Here is a 27626-nt window from a genome sequence, read left to right as displayed (position 1 = left end):
ATTGGTAGGCTTTTCCCTGGGGAAGACTATGTCTCCAACTATCAGTGTTCCTTAGTTGCCTGGAATTCTTGGTGTATAGTTGAGGCCTAAAGGTCGTTCTGCTGTACTTGTTAGCATGTCTATGGCTGTCCTCATTCAGCTTGTCTTAGGCAGTAATATAGGTAAGACTTAATGGGAGTAGCCTCTAACATTACTAGGAGACACTATCTCATAGCAAACTCCAATCCTCTAGCTCCTAACCATTTTCTCTCTCCATTCCTCCACAATGTTCCCTTTGATGCAAGAACTATTATGCAGATATATCCATTGGGATTGGACTCCACAACTCTCCATTTTGATTGGTTGTGGTTTTCTGTGATGGTTTCCATCTGTTGCAAAGAGAAGTCTCTTTGATGGAGGGTAAAGACTACACTTATCTGTGGATTCAGGGGCAAAAGTATAAAACGTAGTCAGGTAAGTGGTGTTTGTAGGACTTGCCCCCAAATCCATTGCTTTAGTAGCCCTGTGGGGTTGGCTAGATTTCCAGTTCCAGGAATGACTTCCCTCTTGTTGAGACAGCCGTAAATCCAGTTAGAGAGACCCGTGAGAATTATAGAAGTGCTCTGGGTCTTCTGGGTGAAAAGGTAGACCAGAAGTCTCATCACCGATACCTAATGATAGGAGACAGCAAAGACAACGCAAAGTTCTTATCCTGCAAGAGGTAAGGTTTATAATGAACTTACTAACCCAGTGGAGGTCTCTGCAGGAAAGACAGCCCAAAAGCTGGGGATCACAGGCCCTTCCACACCAGTCCACTTCCCTTCCTGTCCAGGAGGGAGCAGCAAAAGCTGCTGGAAGCACCACCACACACATACACACACACACACACACACACACACACACACACACACACACACACACACACGCTCGCATGCACGCACGCACCACAGGACCAGAAGAAGTCACAGGAGAGTTCAAGGTCCATAGGAAACACCATTAAAGACTGTCAACCCCCCTCCCACACATGCCAGAACCCAAGCATACGGAAGTTTAGAGACCCAGACCCCATTCACACACAGCCCTCTGCTCTCATACACCACAGGGAGCCCTAGGCAGCCAGAGAAATCCCAGGGCTCCACTTTTCCACACCAGCCAACTGCTGCACACATGCACACATGTTTTTATTTTATATCTTCTAGCATTTAATTTCAACTCTTGCTTATATGTCTCATGGTGGTTTGGCTTTCGTTCATATGTTGTTCAGTTGGGTTTCAGGACCGTTGCTTACGACCCAGTTTATTCTAAATTGTATCTAGGGTACCTCCCCCCAATTATTCATGTGTTTCTCTCTCTTCCATTCTTAGCCTCATCACCTTTCTACTTCTTAGTAATGACCATTCCATTCATTTAAAAGGATCTCTAAAATCTGGGGATGCTAGAAAAACCCCAACTTCCCCCACCTCATTTTCTTCATTTTTCAACACAGTACTTAATCCTTATCTATGGACTTCCTACCTCTAATCTTATTAACTAAAATCTGAGCATACATCATAGTGTTTGGAGTTATTTATCTCCAACAGCTATTGAAATCCAAGGGGCCACTGTTACTGGTCCACTAGTAAAATGATATCTGGCAACTGTGGTTTCTCTCAAAGTTTGTATTCTACTCAGAGAAAATAAAGAATCAGGGCCCAACATCTTGAGTTTCTGCTCTGAAGAGCTATTTTCTGAACCGCTTGCTGTATCACATCCAGATCCCACATGAACATGGGAAATACTTCAAGTGACTCGACCACAGAAGACCCTCTCCACGTCGAAATATGATGAAAGCACTCAGTAAACAGAACAAAGAAGGCACATTGAAAGTGGCGAGAGAGAAACACCAAGTCACGTGTAAAGAGAGACCTAGCAGAATAACTACAGGTTAGCCAACAGAAATTTTAAAATCCAGGAGGGTCTGGATAGGTGTATTTCAGGAAGATAACTACCGCCATCCCAGACTACTGTACCCAGCAAAGCTGTCTGTGATGATTAATGGGAAAATCAAAATAAGCTAAAGGAATCTGTGAGCACAGAGCCACTACTACAGAAAATACTTGGGGGAAAAAAATCCAGTGGATTAAAGAGAAAAACGGATAATCTATGAGGCCACAGGAGAGACAAAAGCACACTAAAATAATAGTTAAGCAAGAGAAGGAGGCAGGGAGGAGACACTGCACGCTATAAAATGACAGGAATCAAAACAAATGTTCCAATGGTAACCCTGAATACTGACAGCTTCCATCCCTCAATCACAAGGCGCAGACTAGTAGATTGGATCCAAAAGCAAGAACTGTCTATTTGCTGTTTCCAGGAAATGTGTCTCTCACGGAGGGAGGACAGATATCACCTCAGGGTCAACAGGTGGGGGAGGATGCTCTGAGCACCTGGAAGCCACTGTCCTAGCATTTGACAAAACAGTCTTCAAACACATAAAAAAACACACATGAGAGAAAAGATCCAGGCATTCACATTAATTTTTTTGGGGGGGGGTGTTTTTTTTTCTTTTGAGACAGGGTTTCTCTGTGTAGCCCTGGCTATCCTGGAACTCACTTTGTAGACCAGGCTGGCCTCGAACTCAGAAATCCACTTGCCTCTGCCTCCCAAGTGCTGGGATGAAAGGTGTGCGCCCCCACGCCCGGCTGCATTCACATTAATTAATGGAACAGTTCAGAAGCTCACCAGGAGAAGCATGCATTAGACTCAGTGAGTTCTGTGTTTTGTTTTGTTTTGTTTTGTTTTGTTTTGTTTTGTTTTGTTTTGTTTTGTTTTTAAGGAGAGGGCATATAGCTGAGGGGAATGTATTGGGGTCCTTTGGGTAGAATTGAACAGGATCCTGGTGGATCTGATCAAAACACATTGTGTAAATGTGTGAAGCTGTCTAAGAGTAAATAAAAAAATATTATCTTTAAAACTACATTCTCACTAGGTATATCACAATGGCAAACCCCTGTGATAGACACTCAGGTTAACCCTCCGTGGACCTGGTGGACAGAGCCTAAAAAGCAATTTTCTCACCCCCCCCCCAGCCCCAGCCACAGACAGAAGCAATCAGAACAATCAGGGACTGCCCTCCATCGCCTGCAAATCACAAACCTACCCTTGCTCCGGTGGAATTTATGAAACAAAAGTAACATTATACCTAAGTGCTTAATAAACTTTATATCCACCCCCCCACCCCCCCACACACACAGCTAATTTTAATAAGTTGAATTGTGGGAAAAGTTACGGAAGTAAAAAAACATTGGCCAGGAGCCCTACGAACTGATGAGGTAACTTGATGAATGAATTCTTCCAGTCACTTAAGAAGCTACAAAAGCTACACTTAAGGCAACAAAACCCGGTGTGGGCCCGGAAGAAACATAGGAAATTTACATGGGAGCATGGGAAGACTTTATCTAATTGAAAGGAAGCATCTAGGCAGCGACTAGGGCAAAATGGTGACTAGGGCAAAGTAGTGTTTTCTTCTGGCCTTGAACTCATTCATCAGTGATACAAATCGAACATTCCAGACCTGCAAAACTCACACACACTCACAAACCATTCAGTATAGCATCACAAACATGTTCTGCCTGCTTCCAGAGAGAGTCGGAGCTGCTAGGCGGGGGACAGAGAGCTTGCTGGGGAAATTTGGATTGCCACATCTGATTCTAGTCAGAACCTGCTGTCCTTGGGGAAGCCCATGCATGATTCAGGTAGCTGCAGGCAACCAGAGTCTCTTCAGTCCTGGAGTTTGTCAGTTTGTTCCCTTTGGCTCTCTATGTGTATGGTGGAAGAGGAGCAGAGACTTAACAAAACACTTGGGCACAGAGCCCTCACATAAGGTATCACACAGTACTAAATCGCCACCGTTTCCCCACAGTGCTGATCTCATTGTGAACACACACAAACGGAGGCCACCAAGAACCTACTGGGTTGCCAGGATACTGTGGTCTAGGATGCTTCCTGTGTGCCTATCTCTATCAGCCAAACTAACTGAACAACTGTCAGCTCTGCTCTGTTTTTCCTGGGTAGCCACCGGCTTCCTAAAAGGCCTTGAGTAAGCACTAACAGAAATGGCTATTTGTGACACAGGAGGGTGGTCCAGACAAAGACGCGCCGACAATGGAAACGATTGATGAGTGTCTTGCTTGTTGAATATGTTTAAGGAAGGTCAAGGAGATTTGGAGGCAATGCTATGGGAAGCCCAAAACAGCTTAGCCTAATTTTCTACCACGGCTCCACACCCCCCACACCCCCCCCCCCCACACCTGAGCTTTTCCTTAGCATACCAGCAAACAAATCTCGCCTGGTCTCAGCCTCCACCGTCACGTACCTCCACATACGCCACTCACTGAGTGACGATCGAGATCAAACACGGGTTCAGGTAAAGCTGAAGTTCACCAAGATGGCAGCCGAGGAAGAGGGGTTAATTTTACCTTACTGGCTTTCCCTGCACCTGTCTGCGAGGCGCACAGCCTGCTGCAGCAGACTCAGCAGCACTCCACTCTGAGGGGCTCTCCCTCGTCTCTTTGGGAATCTCGTGGCTATTGAATTTCTGTGACATCAACTTGGACGATCACTTTTAGTGACAAAGGGGGCCTAGAACAATTGTGGCTGGCAGATGTGTTTGTAGGAAACTCTTCATGCTTAAGAAAAGATAGTGCCTTTCTGATCCCAGAGAGGTTATTTTGTTGTTGTTGTTGTTGCTGCTGCTGCTGTTTGAGATAAAGAGTTGATAAGATATAAAGCTGTATATAGCATTTTGTAATTACAATCCTGAGTGACTTTTGCACACTTTTGTGTTTAACTACAGCAGAAATCGTAGCCACTGACATTGAACTCTTTGTGTAAACAGACAGGTCAGAGCAACATATTCATCCATCCATAAGGAATGTATCCATTCATTCATAGGGAACACATTCACTCATAGGGAATGCATAGGTATATAGCTGGGGACTGTGGGCAAATGGAATTAAACCTGATCACCCCTCAGCAAGACTTGAAATTCCATGCACAGCTAAATGAGCCGGTATCTAGAGCAGACCTTCCATCAGAAATGCACATCAGAGTTCCATAGGTTTTCCAGTAAATTACCTATGACTCGGAAGGGTAAGGACGTCTCAAAGAACATGCTTCTTTTAATAACCTCCATTATCAAAAATATAAAGGACCAAATCTTGAAATTTTAAAGCAACTTTTAAGGAAAATGAAAGGTGATGCTAAAATAATGTTGGAGAGTTTACAGGTAGGAATAAGCCGAGGTTAAACAGCTTGATGATGCGCATAGGAGTTTCCTAGGTCTACTATAGAAAAGTCTCCTCCAAATGGGTCTCTTCAATCAATAGAAATCCCTTTCCTTCCAATCTGAAGGCCAGGGTTCTATCTAAATCCAGATGTTGGGATCTTCTCTCCTAGGGCTTAGGGAGAAGCCATCCATGACTTTCAGATTCTAGAGGCTCCTGGTGCCACTCGACCACAGCTGCATCTCTCCAGTTGCTGTCTTCAGCAGCAGCCGTGCGACTATGCTTGTCTGCTTGCATTTGTAGTCAGAGCCCACACTTTGAAAGAAGTCGTAAAAATTCACTTATGCTACTAGTTCACAGCATTAAAACGTACTTTCCCAACCTCCTGCAGATCAGGAGTCTTTCTTTACAACATTTTCCCTAGAGCCTGTCCTCCTGTGTGCTACCTTGGAGCCCATCAGTATTCCAACCTGTTGAGGTGACAGGCTTGGCAGAGGCTTCAGGTCCCTTCCCGTGTGCCCAGCTATGTGTTCCTTCTCCCACTCATGAACTCACATAACCCATTGCTTAATGCTCAGGCCTCAGACTCACACAATGTCCTTGTGTCTTTGTCTCCTGTTCTTTGAGAAATCCACCAAAGCATTCGTTCAAGGCATTGGACATTGCCAAGCCTCTCACTCTGAAAAGTACTAGCACAACAGGTGCTTAGGAGATAAAAACAAACAAGCAAACAAAAAACCTTTATCTGGACAAGCCCAGTATTATGTTGACCATAAAAATTTGATGATTATTTGCTATCCTAGGTTTTTTGTTATTCCAGATGAATTTGCAAATTGCTCCTTCCAATTCGTTGAAGAATTGAGTTGGAATTTTGATGGGGATTGCATTGAATCTGTAGATTGCTTTTGGCAAGATAGCCATTTTTACAATGTTGATCCTGCCAATCCATGAGCATGGGAGATCTTTCCATCTTCTGAGATCTTCCTTAATTTCTTTCTTCAGAGATTTGAAGTTTTCATCATACAGATCTTTCACTTCCTTAGTTAGAGTCACGCCAAGATATTTTATATTATTTGTGACTATTGAGAAGGGTGTTGTTTCCCTAATTTCTTTCTCAGCCTGTTTATTCTTTGTATAGAGAAAGGCCATTGACTTGTTTGAGTTTATTTTATATCCAGCTACTTCACCGAAGCTGTTTATCAGGTTTAGGAGTTCTCTGGTGGAATTTTTAGGGTCACTTATATATACTATCATATCATCTGCAAAAAGTGATATTTTGACTTCCTCCTTTCCAATTTGTATCCCCTTGATCTCCTTTTGTTGTCGAATTGCTCTGGCTAATACTTCAAGTACTATGTTGAAAAGGTAGGGAGAAAGTGGGCAGCCTTGTCTAGTCCCTGATTTTAGTGGGATTGCTTCCAGCTTCTCTCCATTTACTTTGATGTTGGCTACTGGTTTGCTGTAGATTGCTTTTATCATGTTTAGGTATGGGCCTTGAATTCCTGCTCTTTCCAAAACTTTTATCATGAATGGGTGTTGGATCTTGTCAAATGCTTTTTCTGCATCTAACAAGATGATCATGTGGTTTTTGTCTTTGAGTTTGTTTATATAATGGATTACATTGATGGATTTTCATATATTAAACCATCCCTGCATCCCTGGAATAAAACCTACTTGGTCAGGATGGATGATTGCTTTAATGTGTTCTTGGATTCGGTTAGCGAGAATTTTATTGAGGATTTTTGCATCGATATTCATAAGAGAAATTGGTCTGAAGTTCTCTATCTTTGTTGGGTCTTTCTGTGGTTTAGGTATCAGAGTAATAGTGGCTTCATAAAATGAGTTGGGTAGAGTACCTTCTACTTCTATTTTGTGAAATAGTTTGTGCAGAACTGGAATTAGATCTTCTTTGAAGGTCTGATAGAACTCTGCACTAAACCCATCTGGTCCTGGGCTTTTTTTGGTTGGGAGACTATTAATAACTGCTTCTATTTCTTTAGGTGATATGGGACTGTTTAGATGATCAACTTGATCCTGATTCAACTTTGGTACCTGGTATCTGTCCAGAAGTTTGTCCATTTCGTCCAGGTTTTCCAGTTTTGTTGAGCATAGCCTTTTGTAGAAGGATCTGATGGTGTTTTGGATTTCTTCAGGATCTGTTGTTATGTCTCCCTTTTCATTTCTGATTTTGTTAATTAGGATTTTGTCCCTGTGCCCTCTAGTGAGTCTAGCTAAGGGTTTATCTATCTTGTTGATTTTCTCAAAGAACCAACTCCTCGTTTGGTTAATTCTTTGAATAGTTCTTCTTGTTTCCACTTGGTTGATTTCACCCCTGAGTTTGATTATTTCCTGCCATCTACTCCTCTTGGGTGAATTTGCTTCCTTTTTTTCTAGGGCTTTTAGATGTGTTGTCAAGCTGCTAGTATGTGCTCTCTCCCGTTTCTTCTTGGAGGCACTCAGAGCTATGAGTTTCCCTCTTAGAAATGCTTTCATTGTGTCCCATAGGTTTGGGTACGTTGTGGCTTCATTTTCATTAAACTCTAAAAAGTCTTTAATTTCTTTCTTTATTCCTTCCTTGACCAAGGTATCATTGAGAAGAGTGTTATTCAGTTTCCACGTGAATGTTGGCTTTCCATTATTATGTTGTTATTGAAGATCAGTCTTAGGCCATGGTGGTCTGATAGGATACATGGGACAATTTCAATATTTTTGTATCTATTGAGGCCTGTTTTGTGACCAATTATATGGTCAATTTTGGAGAAGGTCCCGTGAGGTGCTGAGAAGAAGGTATATCCTTTTGTTTTAGGATAAAATGTTCTGTAGATATCTGTCAGGTCCATTTGTTTCATAACTTCTGTTAGTTTCACTGTGTCCCTATTTAGTTTCTGTTTCCACGATCTGTCCTTTGAAGAAAGTGGTGTGTTGAAGTTTCCCACTATTATTGTGTGAGGTGCAATGTATGCTTTGAGCTTTACTAAAGTGTCTCTAATGAATGTGGCTGCCCTTGAAGAGTCTGATGCCAGGTAGTTTATCTCAGACATATGTTTATTTAAGCATAGCATGATTTGGAAGGAAAGCAGTAAGCTTCTTGGTGATCATTAAGTCAACCCCATGTGCAGAACAAAGCTTAACACGATTACACTGAAACTCTTTGTAAAGTACTGGTGACCTCTCCCATAAATGGTTGGTTCTGTAGATTGACTGAGAAATTATATTCAAGAGAAGAGTCTGGGGAGTCTTATAGAGATAAGCATGAGAGTCTGGGGGAGGCCATGTAGGTTATACAGAGGTTACTGTGCTATTCACCACATCCATTCCCAGCCTTCTGGGCAGAGAACAGGTTATACATCTCTTCCTTTGAAGACACAATCCCACGTATGTAACATTCTTGTATTCCCAGTGCATATCTGTGACCACAAGAACCCTGTGTCTCCTACAGTAGAAATACTAAGAGGTGGTATCTGGTGCAATCTTGCGGAGTTAGGGGGCTCTGACTTGACAAGGAATAAGTTCTGCTCTCACAGAGAATTAGTTCTCAAGAGGAGGATTCATCTATGAACTGAGGAGAAAAATGTCTGTTTGGCAAGAGCAAGGACCTAAGTTTAATGCTCAAAGTTTGATCCACATTGTATATATATTCTTACATTTTGAAACTATAATGTAATCACACCATTTCCCCTTCACCTTTCCCCAATATAACCCTTCCCATAAGCCAATGTGCTCTCCCAGATTCATAGCCACTTTTTCTTTCATTGTTACACACACACACACACATATATATATATGTGTGTGTGTGTGTGTGTGTGTGTGTGTGTGTGTGTGTGTGTATTTCCAGATACATAAATACAACCTTCTTGGCCTTTTTAATGTTACCTGTCTGTATATGATCTCAGAGATGAACATCTATTACTAGATAACCAATAAGGGCAGTGGGTAATACTATGAGATTCATTCTCCTAGAAATGTCAAAGAGGTTATACCCATAAAGTCTCATCAATGTGGCTGCTTAAACAGAACCAAGACATTGCTAACAGTGATGGAGATGCTAACATGAAAGGGGGAAAGCCAGCTACAGATTCAATGCAATCCCGGTCAAAATTCCAACTCAATTCTTCACTGGGTTAGAAACGGCAATTTGCAAATTCATCTGGAAAAATAGAAAAGTTAGGATAGCAAAAACTATTCTCAACAATAAAAGAACCTCTGGTGGAATCACCATACCTGACATTAAGCTGTACTATAGAGCAATTGTTATAAAAACTGCATGGTACTGGTACAATGACAGACAGGTAAATCAATGGAAAAGAATTGAAGACCCAGAAATGGATCCACACAGCTATGGTCACTTGATCTTTGACAAGGGAGCTAAAACAATCCAGTGGAAAAAAGACAGCATTTTCAACAAATGGTGCTGGCACAACTGGTGGTTATCATGTAGAAGAATGCGAATTGATCCATACATATCTCCTTGTACAAAGCTCAAGTCTAAGTGGATCAAAGACCTCCACATAAGACCAGGGACACTGAAATTAGTGTAATCACACCATTTAGAGAAAGTAGGGAAAAGCCTCAAAGATATCGGTACAGGGGAAAAATTCCTAAACAGAACAGCAATGGCTTGTGCTATAAGATAAAGAATTGACAAATGGGACCTCAAAATTGCAAAGCTTCTGTAAGGCAAAAGACACTGTCAATAAGACAAAAAGGCCACCAACAGATTGGGAAAGGATCTTTACTAATCCTAAATCAGATAGGGGACTAATATCCAATATATACAAAGAGCTCAAGAAGCTGGACTCCAGAAATTCAAATAACCCCATTAAAAATGGGGTTCAGAGCTAAACAAAGAATTCTCACCTGAGGTATACCAAATAGCTGAGAAGCACCTGAAAAAAATGTTCAACATCCTTAATCATCAGGAAAATGCAAATCAAAACAACCCTGAGATTCCACCTCACACCAGTCAGAATGACTAAGATCAAAAATTCAGGTGACAGCAGATGCTGGCGAGGATGTGGAGAAAGAGGAACACTCCTCCACTGCTGGTGGGATTGCAAGCTTGTACAACTACTCTGGAAGTCAGTCTGGAGGTTCCTCAGAAAATTGGACATAATACTACTGGAAGATCCAGCAATACCTCTCCTGGGAATATACCCAGAAGAAGTTGAACTGGTAATAAGAACACATGCTCCACTATGTCCATATCAGCCTTATTTATAATAGCCAGAAGCTGGAAAGAACCCAGATGCCCCTCAACAGAAGAATGGATACAGAAAATGTGGTACATTTACACAATGGAGTACTACTCAGCTATTAAAAACAATGGATTTATGAAATTCTTGGACAAATGGATGTATTTGGAGGATATCAACCTTAATGAGGTAACCCAATCACAAAAGAAGTCATTAGATATGCACTCACTGATAAGTGGATATTAGCCCAGAAACATAGAACACCCAAGATACAATTTGCAAAACACAAGAAAATCAAGAGGAGGGGAGACCAGTGGGTGGATACTTCATTCCTCCTTAGACGAAAGGATGGACTATCCAGAGACTGCCCCACCTGGGGATCCATCCCATAATCAGCCACCAAACCCAGACACTATTGCATACGCCAGAAAGATTTTGCTAAAGGGATCCTGATATAGCTGTCTTGTATGAGGCTATGCCAGTGCCTGGCAAATACAGAAATGGATGCTCACAGTCAGCTATAAAATGGAACACAGGGCCCCCAATGGAGAAGCTAGAGAAAGCACCCAAGGAACTGAAGGGGTCTGCAACCCTATAGGTGGGACAACAATATGAACTAACCAGTACCCCCCAGAGCTCGTATCTCTAGCTGCATATGTAGCAGAAGATAGCCTAATCAGCCATCACTGTGAAGAGAGGCCCCTTGGTCTTGCAAATTTTATATGTTCCCAGTACAGGGGAACGCCAGGGCCAAGAAGCGGGAGTAAGTGGGTAGGGGAGGAGGGCGGAGGGAGGGTATAGGGAAATTTTGGGATAGCATTTGAAATGTATATAAAGAAAATATCTAATAAAAAATAAATAAAAGAAAAAAAAGAAAAAGAAAAAGAAAGGGGGAAAGCCTTGTGTTCTCAACCCAAACCATGAACCTTGAGCAACTGGGGAATCTGAGAGTAGAAGAAATGATCTTTCCCTAGGCATGAACCTCAATTTTGTTCGTCTTTTTTTTTAAGATGGGTGTAGTGTTGTACTTTTATGAGCCCAGAACAGAGGAACTGGAGACAGGATGATCTCTGTGCTCACTGGCCAGCCATCCTGGCCTACTTGGCAAGGACAGGGTCAGTGAGAGATCCTATCTCAAAACAATAAAATAAGATACAATTTTAAAAGGATAATGAAATCAGATGAACAAACTCTAATATTGCCTGGCGTGCTGGCCTAAACATGCCAGGACATATGGGGACACACACACACACACACATGAATAGGTTGTTACAAATGAAGACCACTCCATGAATATGACCCCTAATGCACCTGGGCAGTAGTACCCTTTCCATTCTCCACCAAGTTAGGACAGACTCAAAAAGCCCTTACTAGAATGCCAGTTTGTTTGGATCTTCTGTAACTGTAAGCCAAGCAAACTTTTTTATAATGTATCCACCCTCGGGTGCACTGTTATAGCAATAGAAAATGAAGCAACCCGGGTAATTTATGGAGTAAAGATAAACTAAGAAGAGCAAAGGCTCCGGGAGCATAGCCAGGTAAGAGGCCCTACTGAAATCATCACCCTGATAGGCAGGGTGTGAGCAACGCTAATGCCAGTGGGGAGAAGAGAACAAATGATGAAGGAAGGGAAAGGCTAACATGTGTGCTGAGACACTCTGTCTAGCTTCCAGGACATCTGACAATTTGATGCTGCTTTGAGATTGAGCTTGTCAGACACCCTCCAACCCTGACCCAAGGAGTTGTCCGTAGTAACTGCATCCAGGTTAAGAATCTAAGGTCACGTGTCAGACAAGAACACCTGCACTACATTGTCAAATGACTTAAGTCATACAGATGGCAGCGGTGCCGGTGCTCACGGAGTCCAGGGTAGTTGCCTGATCCTTCAAGAACTCTGATGTGCCAGATGGAAAGATGAAGGGGTTCATTGGAGCAGCCTCTAGGGCCCAGGCTATGGTCACACACATGGAGAGTTTGCCGTTGGGCATTAGCGTCGGCCTGAAGGGCTTGAGACCTACATTGTGTTATGAGGCCTTGAGTTGAGCACAGCTTTTACACCTGTAACCTGTACAGAACTGGTGAAGGAAAAGCTTGCCATGCCTCTTGAGAGTAATCTGCAGCCTAGCTATGTCTGATAGGAGAGATGGACAAGCATTTAGGCATGAAAAAAAATAATGTATTCTAAAAGAAAAGAGGGTAAAACTCGTTTATGGGGTGGATAGGTATTGACGGGTTCAAGCTTGCATGGAAATCACTGGAAGATGAATGATAAAGCTATCTGATAAAATATCGCCGGCCTGGAGAACATCTCGTTAACTCTGGCTCCTGTCTACTATGTAATATTGATGGCATTCCGATCTCATAAATGAATAGAAGCTGAAAGCACGCAGGCAGTGGGAAATCCTCAAGAATGGCCCTGAAAGACTTCAGTTATGAAAACGTTGAACAAAGAACCACAAATTCACCTTTGACCAATTGGTAGCAGAGGGCAAGAAAAGGGAAAAAGAATATTTTATTCTTTATTGTTGATAAAGAATAGAGTTGTTAATTGACACCTGTAAAACAGTACCAGAAAATTTTTTGAATAGTAATTCTGAACGTTCTTGAGACACAGGAACAATCCCACGAAATCAGATAGCACAGTGAGACAAGTGCTAGTTCATTCTTTTGTCAGTTTGACACAAGCTAAAGTTGTCTAGGAAGAGGTAACCTCAGTTGAGAAAATGCCTTCACAAGCCTGGCCCGTGGGCAAGTCTGTGGGACACTTTTCTGGATCGCTGATTGCTGTGGGCAGGCCCCTCTCACTCAGGGCAGCGCTCCACCCCCAAGACAGGCCGTCCCAGATTGTGTAAGAGAGCAAGCTGTGCAAACCCTGGGGAGCAAGCCCAGAAGCGATGTTCCTCCACTGTCTTTGCTTCAGTGCTTGTCTCCTGGCTCCTGCTCAAACTCCTGCCCTGGCATCCCTCAGTGATGGATTGTGACAGGGGGGGTGGGGTGGGGATGGGAGGTATTGTAGTTGACATAACCCCTTTAATCCCAAGTTGCTTTTGGTCATGGGGCTTTATCATACCAATAGAAAGCAAACTAAGACAGATCTCCCCTCCCACAGAAGTGTGTAAACACACCACCATGTTCCATAGGTTCTGTTGGCTCAACGGAAAGTCCTTGAAAGCTATCCAGAATCATCAGAGAAACCTACAGAGCCCAAGAGTAAAACCCTATACTCTGAGAACATTTGAACATTCAGAGGGTACAGTTCTCCACAGCACTTTTGACCAGTCCTCTCCATAGCTCTACAATGTTCTTCTCCCTTCTGCCTCTATGACCATACCCATACCAACCCCTTCTAAGCCTTGGATAATAACCCTACCCTGAAATTTCTTATCCTCTCACGGTTTATCAAGAGAACTTCTTGCTTTTCAGAGCATATATTAAATAATACATGTTCTTAGTTTTGATACGCATTGGTGCCATTTTAATTCAATTAGCCTTCCCTGTATATTTAATGATGTTTTAAAAATATCTATTTCAAACCAGCGATTCCCCTAAAATTAGCTTGTTTCCTCTTTACTTAGCTGGTGTTTCATGTGTGTTATACAACACGGGCCTCATCTTGGCCACTTTAGAAAAAGAGTTCTGGGAATTTATTCCCAAAATAGCTTTTGGGAGGAAAATGGAAACAAGAAGGGGGGGGACCCAAAAACAAAAACCAGACCATATCTCTTTTACACAATAGTTAGTATAATGAGCTGAAACACATACACCTAATTTGTATTTCTATATACTAGCATAGTAACTGCCCTGTGGTGCAGATTCTTGTTCCATGACAGATCTATTAAGAGACACTGAAGTGGGAGAGGGCAAAGAGCACAATGGGTTCCAGAAGGGACAGCAACACAGAGAGAGTGCTTACCTCATACATAAGTGGGATAAAGCATTTGGAAAATCTAGACAACCCAAGTGTACAACAACAACAATGACAACAGCAGCAACAACAGAAGCCATAAAGGTAATGTCTTATGATACATAGAGACACACGTGATGGAGATCACCTTAACTAAGACTACCACAAGAGAATGACAGTGGTCACCGCTGAGATTCAGTGACGCCATCATCTATCTAGTCTTGATGCACAAATGTAGTAAACACCAACACAGAACACACTGTAATGTTTTTAAGTATGTAGGAGGCAGGGGTGTCTCCCTGACAACAAGGACAAAAACAATTGGGAAACTCTGGGATGTTGCCTGGATTCTGTGTGAGGACCAGTTTTCTATCACAAGCATTTGTTAGAACACTGCATCCAGATCCCTAGTCTCACATTCATGAACCCAAACACAATCTATGGATAACAGTTAGAAGTATTATTTATTGAAAGCTCACAAGGCATTAGCAGGATACAATACTCAGAAATCTGTAAGAGGTCACTCAACCAGATAACCATGGGTTCTGTCTTCTGGGATAAGACGATTTGAATTTAATGTCTATGATCTGACAATTGTGCTATTTTAGGAGAATACTGACCCTGGTTAAACTTCAGTTCTCTTATCTATAGTATAAAGATATCAATGATTACTGCCTCCCATGCTTGTTATAAGAATCAAATTAAAAAGGCTCACAAAGAGAGATGGCCCCATGGTTAAGAGCACTGGCTACTCTTCCAGAGGACAAGAGATCAACTCCCAGCACCAACATGACAGCTCTCAGCCATCTGTAACTCCAGTTCCAGGGAACACACATATAGGCAAAACACCAATGCACATAAAATAAAAATAAATATTTTTTCAAAAAAGGCACACAGAGAACTGGTTAAGAACACAAGGGTTTGTGGTGCACAGAGTATTATTATTTAAACACATTATTTCATTGAATTTTGAAACAAAGTAGTACAGATTAATTTAGATTCTTATATAAGAACATGCCTCAGGAGGTTTGGAAGTGTGTACTACAAAGGACCTGAAATCAGTTCCTGAAGAGGGCACACAAAGCTGTGGAATGTCTGTATGCTTCTGATTAAGGCACACTTGTGCCTTAATTCCTTATTTGCCAGCTATTGGTCACATGGAAAAGTATTCTAATTGCTTTCTGTTGCTGTGATGGAACACTAACCAAAACCTACTTGGGGAGGAACGGGCTCCCAGCACCAAGGGAAACTAGGGCAACTACTGGAGCAGAGACCATGGAGGAGCGCTGCTTACTGCCTTGCTTTTCTTGGCTTGCTCAGCCTGCTTTTTTAATATGACCCAGGCTGGGCACAACCTACCATAGGCTAGATCCTCCCACATCAATCATTACTTAAGAGTCATGTCCACAAGCCAGTCTGATGAAGGCGATTCCTTCACTAAGGTGAACTCTTCCCAGGTGACATTGGTTTGTGTCCAATTGACAAAAAAATGAGCCGGCACAATGGACTGCTCATCACTTCTATATGTAAACACATTCTACTAAACCATAAAATGCCTGTATTGCTTATTTCTCAAATCCCATATTAATCCAACAGTAACAGCACAGTCTAAATTTTAAGACCCACCCCCACCATCTTTTACCAGCTGCTCATATTCAGATTCTCTGTAAATCTCCAAAGTCTCATTAACTTTGGAATATTGTACAATCAAAAATAATTTGTATACTTTCTTACTCCAAAAAAAAATAAACTAGGAAAATATATAAATATACATATACTATACACACATCACATAAGTAAAACCAAAGTCTAGCACTATAATTCCAAACCTTGTAACTCAGTGTCTGACATCTTGGACTCACATATGATCTTCTGGGCTCCAAAACACTTGACAAGCTTCTGCCATCTTGTCTTGTAGACTCAGGCCAGTTCCATTCCATACCTGCTACTATCCTTGGCAGATGTCCCACGGTCCTAGCATCTCCAATAGTTGGGACACTCCACTCCAACTGAGATGTGGGCCTATTCACCAACAGCCTCTCCTGTCCTCTTATGACACCAAGTTTCAGATTCTTCAGAGTTGCAGCTTTCATGCCACAAAACATAGTAGCATGTGGGAAGTTCTTACACACGACCAAGTACAGCCATCAACTTGAAGTACAGCCTCAGACCCCTTAAACTACAGCTTCTGAGTGATGACTCAGAGGAAATACTTCTTGGATTATTTCATATTAATCTCTGATTAATGTAGCTGATGTTTTAGCCACAGCAAATTGCCATCAATTGTCTCAGTAAACAAATTTTTCAGCTCTTGGAGAGGACTCAAGTTCAATTCCCAGGACCCACATGGTGATTCACAACCATCCATAATTCTAGTTCCTGGAAACTCCGTGCTTTCTTCTGATACCCATGAACACCAAGCATACCTGTGGTGTACAAACATACATGCAGATAAAACACACATGAAATAAGATGAATAAATCTTTAAAAGCAAATCCTTTTTAAAAATCAAATAAATAGCCCAGACTCTCTAATGTATTCTCAAACTTCCTTCTGAGATTCCACAAGCTGAAGCCACACTTTCACATTTCTCTCTGCATCTAACTCCAAGTTTTTATAGTATCTCAGCAAACTCTGAGACCTCGATGGCTTTCCCAAACCCAAAGTTACAAATACTTCCTCGGTCCTCCCTAAAAACAACATTGTCCAGTCCACCACGTTAACATCTCACTCTCAGTGACCAATTTCTGTTCTATTTCATTCTCTTTTAGTGTGATGATCCACAGTGACTAAAAGCAACTTGGGAAGAGAAGAGTTTGTTTAAACTTACCGGTGTCCCAGGCTAAGGGAAGCTAGGGCAAGAACCTGGAAGCAACAACCAAATCAAAGGCCATGGAGGAATGCTGCTTACTGGCTTGCTTTCCATGGCTGGATCAGCCTGCTTTTTTATACAGTCCAAGACCATTGGCCCAGAGGTGGTACCATCAATTGTGAGCTAGGTCCTTCCACATCAATCATCAATAAAATCTTCCACAGTCCATGCCCACAGACCAATTTGATGAAGGCAATTTCTCAACTAAGGTTCCTTCTCCATATGTGATCCTAGTTTGTATCAGCTTGGCCCAAACTAAGCAGCACAGGGAAAAGGAGAAATTCAGCAAAAGGTTATTTTATACACAGCTAGAGGGAGATATGATAAGAAAGGGTAATTCATGAACAATTGGATATTATACTTCTAAAGCTCTAAAATGATACCCAGATAATGACTGAGATCATTCATTTATGCCTTACCAAATATATCTATACTTTTAACTTTTAAAATTGTTTTATTACTTTGTGTGTGTGTGTGTGTGTGTGTGTGTGTGTGTGTGTGTGTGTGTGTTTTACCTGTATGCATGTCTATGCATCATGCATAAACATGGCCCTCTAGAGTCAAAAGATAACATGAGATCCCCTGGAAGAGTTGCAGGTGACTATGAACCACCATCGAGGTATTGGGGATTGAGTTCCATCCTCAAGGACAGCAGCCACTTGACCACTGAGCCATTACCTCAGCCCCAAGTATATGCTTTTAAATATCACTGTTGACACATATGGGAAGATTTACGAAATTCATCCGATAATGAAGAAGAGAAGTCTCAATTATATACCAAACATATTGCCTGATAAATAGATATCTACTGGGTCTTGAATAGATAACTGTTCCTTTAACAATGTTCTTCATGTGACAGAATGGAACTTGTGTATAAGTAAAAATTCCACCGCAGCTTTTTTCATTCTCAAGATTCAGAATTTCCAGGTTCTCAGCCGACCTGGATACATGTCACTTTCAAAAGAATTTTCTGGCTCAGTGGTTAAGAGCACTGACAGCTCTTCCAGAGGTCCTGAGTTCAACTCCCCTAGCAACCACAGGGTGGCTCACGACCATCTTCTGGTGTGTCTGAAGACAGTGATAGTATACTCATACACATAAAAAAGAAATTTCATAAACTGTTGTCATAATTACTGACCCCTAGATCTGTTTTGAAAGATCAAAATTCTCCCCAGTCTTGAGTGATCATCCTGTTAGTTGATTGGAATTGGTATTTAGGATTTACAGAGATCCGCAAATTCATTTGTAATCCCTTCCTTCATTTTCATAAAAACCAATTAGTGTTTTGTAACTGCAAGACCTTGAGGTAAACAATATGGAACACAGGTCTTGACAAAATAAACATCCTACAAAGGGGCAGAAAGTTCCAATAGGGATACTTGGAAAGGTTGTCACAACTAGTGGGGACAGATAGTTGGCCACTCCACAACAAACACCAACCACCTGTTCCCTGTGACTGGGCAGGCTGGCCTGCATTCAAAGAAGGCAATGGTTCCTAATTATTCTGAAGTACATGAAATTGGAAAGTTTGAATGCCTTTCCATCGTTAGAAATATTGAGGAGAAAGGGACAAGGAAGAGACAGGACTTTCTATTATTTCATCTTCTTCTGAAGAATTTCATTCCCGCAAAGCAAGGAAAGGCGTTGGTAATGAAGAAATGCAAGTGAATGGGAGGGGCACGATCAATGGATTAAATCAAGGTCGTGCCAGAGCAAATGAACACATCACACACCCAACCCCACTTCTCCTACCCTCTTTCAGTTTGGACATACCTACTTGGATCAGTAGCTTTCTATTTCAAATTCATGTGAGAGGGCGAATGGGGGTCAGAAGATGACTTTGTGGGGGTAGGTTCTCTCCTTCCACCTTTGTTTGGGTCCTAAGGATCAAATTGAGGTCGCCAGACTTGCCAGGCAAGTGCCTTTATCTGCTGGGTCGTCTTGCCAGCACAGCACATTAGTTTTCTGACAAAACAATCCTATTTTTCCCAGCCATGGGTTAAGCCACTAAAGAACATGAAATCCCTGGATTTTTAGTCATTTTTCACAGAGACACTGGTAGGCACTTAACATATAACATTATAGGCACACTCATGCAACACATTTTAATACTTCAATAATGTACAAATCAGTGTTTATAGCCAAGTGAACAACAGCCTCTGCTTGCTCGGATTAATTTTCCACCATTTTACTTGCTCCAGTTCATTTTTTTCTCCATTAAAAATGGGACAAGGTGCTCATTTTCAGTATTGAAATCTAACCCAGTCAGTCCCTTATTCTGTAACTTTGCTGCCCCTATGTTATATTCCATGGGTTTTTTTTTCTTTCAAGTAACAGTATTTTTCCATTTGTTTCAAAGGACTCTCCTTTGAAGTAGCTCACAAGTTTCAAATTAATCAAAGTCAAGTTCTACAATTATGTTTTAAAAATTTAAGATTGTCAAAATTGTTCCTAAAATATGCTCAAAACTTCTATAATCTTCCATGTACTGGTTGACTTTTATTTTATTTTATCTTTGTTTTCTTTTCTGACAGAACTTCTCTGTATATCTCTAGCTGTCCTGGAACTCACTCTGTAGGCCAGGCTAGCCTCAAACACACAGAAATCCACCTGCTTCTACTTCCTAAGTACTGGGCTTAAAGGTGTGTACCACCACCACCCAGCTGACTCTTATTTTTAATAAACACAATTGTACACATCTATAGAGTCAAAGTGATGTTTCTACAAAAGAATAAAATCCTGTCACTTGAGAGGATGCTGAGTTAGTTTGATGCACACTGCGTGGTCACACTTGGTGGAGCAGATGGTCTTTTCTCTGCCTGCCATGTTACATACAGTATTGGAGAGCTGCATGGAAGCCTGCCTTTCCTTTCTGCTCTCCTGTCACCAGTTAGGGTGTCCAAACCCGAGTTCTTGAAGGCCATGTCTGCGATGGCTCAGTGACATTGCTGGCACCTTTGTACGGCAGAGGATAGTACAATTCTCTAAATCAATGGTCCTCAACCTTCCTACTGCTGTGACCCTTTAACACAGTCCCTCACGTTGTGGTGACCCCCAGCCATAAAATTATATTTGTCACTACTTCCTAACTGTAATCTGGCCACTGTTATGAAACAAAAGTTCCAGCTTGCAGAAACTTTGTGAACACAAAGGTTATTTTTCAGATTCTTCTTTAGACAGCAGCTCCTGTGATTTGCCTCCTAGCTTGAACAACCCATGTCCTTCCCACGTACAAACTGGGCTCACCCCTCCTCAGACCCCAGAAATCTCTACTTCAAGGAAACATCAATTCCGTTTCTAGGACTCCATGATGTAGTACAAAAGGTAAGTGTTCTTGTTGGCTTCGCTGTTGCTGTGACCAAAGGAACCTGGGGAGAAAAGGGTTTGTTTAATCTTAGAGCTCACAGTCCATCATCAAACGAAGCTAAGGCAGGAGCTCAAGGCTTGAGCTTGTGGCAGAAACCAACAGAATAGTGCTTCCTGGCATGATCCTTCATGCATATACAGTAGGTAGGTAGGTAGGTAGATAGATAGATAGATAGATAGATAGATAGATAGATAGATAGATGGATGGATGGATGGATGGATGGATGGATGGATGGATGGATGGATGGGTGGGTGGATAGACAGACAAATAGATACACATATGTGTTCTTTATATGTATTTCATATGTGTTATATACCTATGTGTGTTTCATATACGTTTCATAAAAAAATGCTTCCCTAGAACTTTTTCAAACATTTTAATATGATTCATCTCTCCTCTCCTGTCTCCCTCTTTATTATCCATCTTCCGCACTGCCTGGCTAAAGTCTCCTCATTTCTTCCCATTCCCCTTCATATCAATTCTGTCTTACTATCCCTTTCTCTAGAGAGCTCTCAATCCACAGCCCCCTTCTCCTTTCCTGACTTCTACGTTTACTTTAGATTCTGAACTCAAACCTAAGGATTTAGACTTAGGATCCACAGATAAGAGAGAATGTTGTGGTCACCTTCCTGGGTCCAGGTTGTCCCAGTGTAACATTTTCTAGTTCAGTCCATCTGATTGCCAACTTCATGATTTAATTTCCTTTACATCAGAATGGAATTCCATTGTTTCTGTGTACCAAAATTTCATTCTCAATCAATTGAGGAACATTTAGATTGCTTTTATTCCCTAGCTTCAGTGAATAAAGCAATAATGAATATGGTTGAACAACTATCCATACATTGAGTCCTTTGAGTATGTCCCAAGGATTGGTGTGGCCAGGTCATGGTGAATATATATACATATATATCATATGTGTGTATGTATTTGTATATGTATATGTATTTTTTTGAAAATCATTCACACTAATTTTCATAATGGCTGTATCAGTTTACAATTCCACCAATAGAGGGTTCTCTTTCCCATACAACCTCATCAGAACTTATTGCCAATTTTTTTTTAATGATCTTAGGCATTCTAGCTGGGGAAAGATGAAGTCACAAAGTAGTTTTGGTTTGCCTTTCCCTAATAGCCACTACTGTTTAACTTTCTTTTTCCAGCCAGGCAAGATATACCCAATGGTGTAACAGTGATACTTTTATCATGAGCCTCACCAACCAGCTGTCTAATTAGACTCAAGGTCTGCTCAGTAAGAAGGAATTTGTGTGAAGATTTACCCAACTACTATGGCTGGATAAGTCATGGACCCTAGCTGAGAACATACCGCTGTCATTTTCCTAAACTGGTAAGATTTTGAGCTGTATTTTAAGTACTCATTCTTATACCCACAAATAAGTCTAGCTCTCATCCCTCATTAAAGAAACTTCCTTTTTACATATATATATATATATATATATATATATATATATATATATATGTGTGTGTGTGTGTGTGTATACACACATATACATATGTATATACATATGTACATATACTATATATTCATATACATATGTACATATTTGTATATATATATATACATGCATATATATACATATACTATATATTTATATAATTACTACAAGATTCACAGCTGATCAAAATTCCAGGTGACTATAGGTTGCCCAGCCCCACCTCATCCATCTAAATGAATACAACAAGCCCTATACTGAAGGCTTATGGACCATTGTAGATGAGATGCTGAAAGACTGTAAGGACCAGAGGATCAAGATGCCTGCTGTTAAACTGATACATCTTCTAGACATGACAGGAAAAGTACGCCCATGAAATCTCAGCAGTAAGGTTACCTAAGCAAGACCTGCATAATGACACTCTCAGTTGACATGCCAACATAGTTAGGGGTTATTTCACAAGGTTCCATTCCTAGATGAAGAGCTATAGATAATTAATGACCACTGAGAGAGGGAGAACAAGTTTGTATTAGCCAGAGACAAGCTCCCTTTTACACATGTGCATATGAACACTAAGTGGACTTGGTAGGATATATGTATATAGACATATTCATATTAAAGAAGAGGTCATGAATTTGAGAGGGAGAGAGAGGGACATGGGAGCAGCTGGGGAGAAGAAGGGGAAAAAAGTAGGTCAGTACAGTACTCATTAATAGAATTCTCAAAGCACCACCCCCTCTCATGTTGGGCAGGCCACTCTCAGAACAGATTTCTGGATAATATTTAAAAAAAAAAAACAGTCTTTTGAAAAACAGCGCTCAACAAGATCAAGTGGAGATGTCTCACTTCCCTCCAACCAACTAGAGGAGCCTTCTTCTGTCTTCCCTATCCCACTGAATATAAGATGAATGACTCAAGCTGTAGGAGATGAAATAGAAAGGAATCTATCTAGTCTGACCCAGTCAGATTGGTATAAACCAATAGGAAAACAGAGAATAAAGTATCTTAAAGCGGGGGGGGGGGAGAAAGAAAGAAAGAAAGAGAAAGAGAGAGGAAGAGAGAAAAAGAGAAAGAGAGAGAAAGAAAGAAAGAAAGAAAGAAAGAAAGAAAGAAAGAAAGAAAGAAAGAGAAAGAAAGAAAGAAAGAGAGAGAGAGAGAAAGAAAGAAAGAGAGAAAGAGAAAGAAAGAGAGAGAAAGAGAGAAAGAAAGAAAGAAAGAAAGAAAGAGAGAGAAAGAGAAATAAAGAAAGGAAGAGAGAGAGAAAGAAAGAGAGAGAAAGAGAGAAAGAAAGAGAGAGAGAAAGAGAGAAAGAAAGAAAGAAAGAAAGAAAGAAAGAAAGAGAAAGAGAGAGAAAGAGAGAGGAAGAGAGAGAGAAAGAGAGAAAGAAAGAAAGACAGAAAGAAAGAAAGAAAGAAAGAAAGAAAGAAAGAAAGAAAGAAAGAAAGAAAGAAAGAAACCAAAGCCGGCACTGCCTAAGAACAGAGTGCGTCGTGAAGTGCTGATATGCCAGAACCCATAGCACTGCCAGAGAGAGCCACAGTAAATTCTCATTAGAGGCCAAAGGAATAAACTGCTCTCTGGCAGCAAGCTGAGCTTCTGTGCTGCCAGGGTGTTTTCTCTTTCACAAACCCTTGCTTGGTACCACATGCTCCCTTGCATTGCCAGGGACTGAAGGAACAGCTCCAAACATGAGTGAGGCAAAGCAGTGTGGGAAAGGTCACTCAGCCTCCAGGCAAGACCAGTGTTCCAGAACAAAGGTGAGGTGCCAGGGACAGCAGTTCCAGCACTCAGAGGCTGGAGCAGCCAAGACAAACCAGTCCCCAAATCCCCAGCAGTTGGGTAGGCTTCCAGACCATCGCAGAAGCAGGACTCAAGCAAGTTCATTTTTAGAGCAAAGAGAAGAGAAATTTGAACTTGAATGAAATAGCTGTGGGTGTATGAGAGTCATACCCCAGCCAGCGGACACTGTAGGGGTCGTTTCAGTCCATTGACTCTATGTCTCTATCAGTAAGTCAAACTTTCTAAGACCATGGACCTCAAGTGTCCTTCTAATCCCAGGAGCCTAAGATTTGCCAGAGGTTTCCCTCTGGATGAAATAGTGATTGGCCCTGTGCGTGCGGGCTGCCTGAGACACCACCAAAGGCAGCATTTCGAATTGTGAGGCAAAATTTGAAAGCCAAACAAAATTGATGGCAAACTGATCCCAACTTGTAGAGTTATTAATAGTTCCTTCAGCTTCTAAAATTCCTGGAACCTAGTTCTTTTTCTTTTTCCATTTGGATTAACAGAATTGAGCTGTTTTGTGACCACTAAAACCTTTTCCTTAGTGAAGACAGTTAGTGGCAATGTAGTTTAGGCATTTGATCCAAAACAAAGATGAAATGTCAGGTGCAAGAGGAATACTCTAAGATGCTGTATGAGGTGTGAAAGTACCACTCCACACATATCTCCCAGGAGCATTAGCGCACCCTTTCTCCACTGAAACCCATCCAAGCACCACGCACAAGAGTAAGCCCTTAAGGACGTCACAGCATGCTTTGGTCACAGAGGTGCTCTGTCACACAGAGAGCCGACACAAACACACTTCACACTGGTTAGGTACACAGCTGAAGATAGTGTCCTTGTGGAATAACAAAGAAGGGACTTGTATTGTGAAAATAGGACCAATGGCCACAAATCTGTTGGGATTTGGAAAACTGGTTCATTTTTAAGTTCAACATAGTTAAACAGCACATTGACCAGCCGTAAAACTCCGTCCTGATCGGATCCAGTCTGTTGGGTCCCGATGCTAATTGAAATCTTGCCCCATGGTTTCTTAACAATTTCTTGACATCTATGCCTGTTCCAAATAAAATATGTATATCAAAAGATTCAAAGCTAACATCCAAAAATAACTTAGGCAAAGTGGTGAATTTCTGGGAATCTCACCAAGCAGTTCAGTGACCTCTCACCTAACCCCTCCGCTCCCCACATCCTCGCCCCAGATCTTCTGTATATTGTTTCCTTCAACTTTGTGGTCTAGGAGACTGGGCAACTTGGATAAGTCAGCAACTACGGTGCTTTCTGGTGTCTGGCTGAAGAGAGTAGAATGTATTATCTCACTCTCTGCTAATGTGCCCTTAGATTCAGGACAGCTAGTAGGCGCAGCTGCCCTAGGCTCTGCCCGTGTCCTCATAAAGAGTCCTTTTGTCTAAACTCTTCTCAAATAATCCAGACTGAATGAGCTTTCTATTCCAGGATGCCGGCTGTTACTACATTTACAGAAGCTGCCATTTGTGAGACACGTGAGAATACTAGAAAATCTCAGGAAAGGAAGAATAGACAGCTGGTGATGTGAAATGGATGGCTGGTTGGTGGCGAAGAGATGAGGAAATATGGGGGGGGGGGACATTCAGATGTCAAAAGACGTGCTGCCTTTCCTCAGTTGATTAAGTTACATACAAAAAAGTAAAGAAGACCTCACTTAGCAGACCTGGTTGAATAGAGTATCCCAGAAAAAGAAAGAAGTTATACAAGCACACTTTGAGGTCTACTAAGAAGCACTGTTTTAAAGAGCAGATAAAGAGGAGGGGCCATGCTCCTTCCCTTCCCTTCCAGAACAATCTTTGGCCTTAGTAGCTTAGTGATTAGCCTTAAGTAGCTTCGATGCCAATGAATAGGGAGAGCCCACAGATGGAGAAGCACTAGTCCACCTCCAATCTCAACCAGCTCCTAACCATGCTCTCTCTCTCTCTCTCTGTCTCTCTGTCTCTCTGTCTCTCTCTCTCTCTCTCTCTCTCTCTCTCTCTCTCTCTCTGTGTGTGTGTGTGTGTGTGTGTGTGTGTGTGTGTGTGTGTGTCTTTAGCTCCCCACTTGCCCTTGCCCCAGCCTCGATGGCAGCATTCTACACAATGGAGCTAAGATACAAACTATTATTTCAGAGGTATTCACTGCCCTCAATCTCTCACCAACGTGCCTGATGTTTATAGACGTCTTTCCACTTGAGAGTGACTGGCATCCCCGCTCCCACTAAAGGCTCTTGGAGTCACTCACATTCCTTTCTGCCCACTAGTTTGGCACTTCTGTGGTTACAGTGCAACAATAAGACAACAAAAGCAGCAGTCGATGGACATCCACGGTGCCCTAGGCACTTCCTTTACTCTTTCTGCCCACACTGACAACTTTACCTACTTTCAATGGATCCCTTTATTTAAAAATTGGATTTCCAAAAGCTTTATCCCGTTCTGGGCAATAGGAGTTTTATTTGTTAGCCTATCCTGTACCTACAGTCACTGTTGCCCTGTTTAGGGTTATTCCATTTAAACTATATTTGTATGTGTATAGGTATGTATTTTATAGGACATTTTGAAAGGTCTTTGATGCTAGATATCCTTTTCTGCATCCCTTCTTCTACCCTCCTCCCCAACACCCTCGCCCCATTTAATACAACTTGTTCCATTTTCCCTTTCTAGCCCTTTATACCACAATGTTTTACCTGCCTTCCCTTGAAATCTTACCCCACAGTTCCGTAACAACTTCCTGACTTCTACACCTGTCCCAAATAACATACATATATCAGAAGGTTCAAAGCTAACATCCACAAATAACAGAAACCATGCGGCATTGTCTTTCTGGGTCTCAGTTACCTCTCTGAGAAGGATTATTTCCAACTCTATCCAATTGCCTGCAATTGTCATAATGTCATTTTTTCTTAATACATGAATAATATCCCTTTGTGTAAATGTACAAGAGTTTCATTATCCATTCACCAGTTGATGCGTATCTGGCATTGTGATAGAGCAGCAATGGACATGGCTTCGCAGTTATCTCTACAGTAGGATAGAGTCCTTTGGGTGTGTGCCTAAGGGAACAATAGCTAAGTCATGTGTTAGGCCTATTCCAGCTTTCTGAGGAACCTCCACGTTGATATTCATAGAGGCTGTACTAGTTTGCACTCCCACCAGCAGTGAATACACATTCCCCTCCCCCACAGTCCTGCCAGCATTTTCTATCATATGTTTATCTTACCCATCCCTGTTAAGGTAAAATTAAATTTCAAAGTAGGTTAATTTGCACTTCCTTGATGGCAAAGGACTTTTAAAACTGAACAATTTAAATATGTGTGTGTGTGTGTGTGTGTGTGTGTGTGTGTGTGTGTGTATTTCTCAGCCATTTGTATTTCCTCCTTTTAGAACCCTCTGTTTAGTTCCATGGCCCTGTTTTTTGTTTTTTTTTTTTTTTTGGTTTTTTGGGGGGTAGGTGTTGTTTTTTTAAATGTTATTACTGCATTTGTTTGTGTGTTTTGTCTGCATGTATATCAGTGCACAATTCATGTGACTGGCATATCCAGAGGCCAGAAGAGTATAGCAGATCCATGCCTCATTTTTAATTAAATTGTTTTCTTGTTATTTAGTTTCTTTAGCTCTTTGTATATTATAGATACTAACCCTCTACCAGATGTATATCTAGTAAATATTTTTCCAGTCGTCAGACTGTCTCCTTACTCAAACTTTGGTGTCCTTTACTATACAGAAGCTTTCAAACTTTGTGTAGCCCACTCACAAATTGCTTGTCATAGTGCCTGCACTATTGGGGTCCTGTTCAGAAAAATTGTTGGC

The 27626-nt window shown here is 41.5% G+C and overlaps 2 long non-coding RNA genes across 4 annotated transcripts in view; one reads left to right on the top strand and one right to left on the bottom strand.

Annotated features, from left to right (window-relative positions):
• The window catches only part of Gm29677, a 167544-nt gene that overhangs the window by 95958 nt on the left and 43960 nt on the right, over window positions 1-27626 (bottom strand). The window lies entirely within an intron of this gene.
• Gm41765 lies at window positions 380-25795 on the top strand. 2 transcript variants are annotated; one of them, XR_877526.1, is made up of 4 exons: window positions 380-453; window positions 20416-20535; window positions 21739-21923; window positions 25267-25795. It is a non-coding gene; the product is annotated as a predicted gene, 41765 (long non-coding RNA). The 2 variants fall into 2 exon arrangements; XR_877525.1 differs by having other exon boundaries at window positions 20376-20535.

This window comes from Mus musculus, chromosome 18, assembly GCF_000001635.26.
Source record: "Mus musculus strain C57BL/6J chromosome 18, GRCm38.p6 C57BL/6J".
Classification (NCBI taxonomy): domain Eukaryota; kingdom Metazoa; phylum Chordata; class Mammalia; order Rodentia; family Muridae; genus Mus; species Mus musculus.
The sequence above is the reverse complement of the archived record's forward strand: the minus strand, read 5'-3'. Positions and strand labels throughout refer to the sequence as shown.